The sequence below is a fragment of the Schistocerca piceifrons genome, chromosome 1, assembly GCF_021461385.2.
Source record: "Schistocerca piceifrons isolate TAMUIC-IGC-003096 chromosome 1, iqSchPice1.1, whole genome shotgun sequence".
Classification (NCBI taxonomy): domain Eukaryota; kingdom Metazoa; phylum Arthropoda; class Insecta; order Orthoptera; family Acrididae; genus Schistocerca; species Schistocerca piceifrons.
The window spans coordinates 272,654,297-272,657,383 of record NC_060138.1 but is presented as its reverse complement, the minus strand read 5'-3'; the positions used below and the strand labels follow the sequence as shown (position 1 = coordinate 272,657,383).

Below are 3,087 nucleotides of genomic sequence, written 5' to 3'. Positions count from 1 at the left end.
CCTCAGCTACACTATGTCAGCGATTGCTGCGCAAACAAGTTCTCCACGTACGCGTACACCACAATTACTCTACCACGCAAGATTAGGGGTTACACTCGTCTGGTGTGAGACGTTCCTTGAGGGGGGGGGGGGGAGGGGGGAGTCCACCGGGGGCAGAACCGCATAGTAACCCTGGGTTCGGCGTGGGGCGGCGGAGGGCTGAAGTGGACTGCGGTAGTCGTCGCGGGGTTGTGGACGACTGCGGCTGCGGCAGGGACGGAGCCTCTCCGTCGTTTCTAGGTCCCAAGTTCACATACAATACATATAATACAAACCCAACCTACTTGAAATCTGCGCTCGATAGTGGTAGATTAGAGTCAAGTACATTGTGATCAACTCCACCTCACTACAGCCCTGTAAATCTGAATAACTACAAAAGTGGTCCCTGTGCGAAAATCAAGAAACTGTACATATTAATTTCCTTACCTCGTATTGGTGTCGCCTTGGGTAATGTGTTGTTCTGCTCTCAGCACTACTAAACTAACAACAGTTGCAAAAGCTAAAATGCAAAATATTTGACTGAGACATATGTAGAAATTGTTTAAATAAAAAGACTTGTAAATGGGAGGCTGAATGTGACTGAGGAGAATAACTGTAATATCTTACTTGACAATTTTACTCGGTTGTGGAACTGACTTGCAATTCCAGAATGAGATTTTCACTCTGCAGCGGAGTGTGCGCTGATATGAAACTTCCTGGAAGATTAAAACTGTGTGCCCGACCGAGACTTGAACTCGGGACCTTTGCCTTTCGCGGGCAAGTGCTCTACCAACTGAGCAGAAATAAAGCTGTGAGTACCGGACGTGGGTCGTGCTTCGGTAGCTCAGTTGGTAGAGCACTTGCCCGCGAAAGGCAAAGGTCCCGAGTTCGAGTCTCGGTCGGACACACAGTTTTAATCTGCCAGGAAGTTTCGTTTTTGACTTGCAATTGTCAAGCCATATCATAAAAATTACATTTACACAAACGAATGATCTTCACAAAAAATACAATAAAATACTTGCGGCTACTTACAAACCTGGTCTCATTCAAATTTGTTCTGCAGCAAAAGCGTATAAATACATGAATATTGATTACCTTATTGTAGATCAATGAAACAATACGTAGAAAGATTCTTCATGAAAATTTCATAATAATATGTAAAGCATTTTCTTAATTAATTTTACCTCAAATCTCATCTCTTCCATAAATCATTAATACACAACACTGAAATTACTACACTGAATCGTTAATACTAAGTGATTGCCCACACCGGAGCATCACAATGGACGCTGTCAGCCTCTGACGAACTACTCCTATCAGCGATAGCTGCCTCACAGCTTTCTTTCACACGTACATCTTTGTAATAGATATATCGCTTAAGCTCTTGGATAATACGTGAAAATATATAATTTTCATCATATGTACCTATTTCAAGGTTGAGTAAAATTCTTCATTATTTTGTAAACTTAAATACGCCAGTATTCTCATTCACAGTCCATCTGCCTTTCACTGTTTTCGTGGTTTTGTTTGTTTCTGGCGGTACATGGGTACTTCACCCATTTAAAGTTCAATATTACTAAAATAGTCCATTTGATTATTAATTTGGCTTCTAAAAGTGAATACGTGGCTATGCCATGAGTAAATTCACTAGTTCATATACAAGACTCATGTGTGTAGTACACGATTTCAAGGTTATTGCCGATATTTTTCTTTATGTAAAGATAATAATATTTAGCTTCACTCAGATATATATTTATGATTAAAGAAGCCGTCGGTTTGCATTACTAAATGCTGAAAAGAGTGTATTTGTCTTACTCTTGCGTCTCACAGTTACTATACAAACGAATGGACGACAGTGACGTCTTCAGTCGATGCTGGTATGGGTCCATACATATTAACGACGCCAGAGTATTCTAGCACTGCAGATATGACAGACCACCAAAACAGCTCATCAGCAGCTTATAATACATGTTGTGTAGTTAACGTCCATCAGTTAGTACATCAGGCATGCTGTGTGGTTAACTAGGTCTGCAGCGCCGCTGGAAAACTAGTACAGCGGAGGCGGCTTTGCAAATTTCATCTTGCCACTGAGCAGGACATGAAAGCCCGGGGGCCTCACTCGCGTAACTTGTTCAGGGACGGCAGTTTGCAGCTGTGCTCCTAACTATATTATACATCGCAGCCAGGAAGCTGGTCGAGTAGATGTTCCACTGGCACACTACAGCTTTCACAATGTGTCGCATTGCCCTGAATGTTCACTGTCAAGTCAAGTTGGTAATTTCTGTGAATAGGAGGTACACAATAGAGATCGGCAAAGCGTTATTCACGTAGGTCAGATATTCGGCAGGTACGATCCTAAAGGATGCGGTGGGTAGGTATATAAAAATATATCAAATTACAGTGAAATCTAGACATTTAGCTGTTTACAAGCATCAATAAATATCAACAAGGACAGTTTAAATGTGTGCCTTGACCGCGACTCGAACCCGGGCTCTCCTCCTTACGTTGCAAACACTCTACCCGTCTTTTTTTTTTTTTTTTTTTTGTCGATATAGTTCGATGCGTTTGGTCTGGGCGGACGTTACAACACATCCGTTCAAGTTGATCGTTCATTCTTTGACTCAGTTTTTTTATTACAGACACCACCCAGCCCTCTGATCGAACACGCTGAGCTACCGTGCCGGCACCGTCTGAGCCACCGAGGACACCTGGGATAGCACCACTGTAGGAACTTATCTCTGTCACGCTCTATGTAAGACCCATATTCCCAACTTACTGTCCACACCCTACACTTGTTGTGCCCCTGCCCACTATACTCATTACTCGCACCAGTCAGTTTACCGATTCCCGTAAGAGTTCGGGCAATATGAGTGCCGCTAAGCCTTATCTATATGAAGATGGTCTCGGTTCTTTCGGACATGGCCGAAAGAACAGATACCATCTTCATATAATAATATATGGTGATTTAACAGATGGTAACAGATAATAGGCAGGTAGCTCTACGTACTAAGTGCCACAATAACGTCGCTTCCCGCAGAACTTTCTGAAGGCTTGCGGGAATCTCAGGCC

The 3,087-nt window shown here is 42.8% G+C and overlaps 1 non-coding gene across 1 annotated transcript; it reads left to right on the top strand.

The window, feature by feature from the left end:
* The first annotated feature begins 851 nt into the window (after positions 1–851).
* Positions 852–926, top strand: Trnas-cga. Its single transcript has one exon. It is a non-coding gene; the product is annotated as a tRNA-Ser (tRNA).
* Positions 927–3,087: the final 2,161 nt, after the last annotated feature.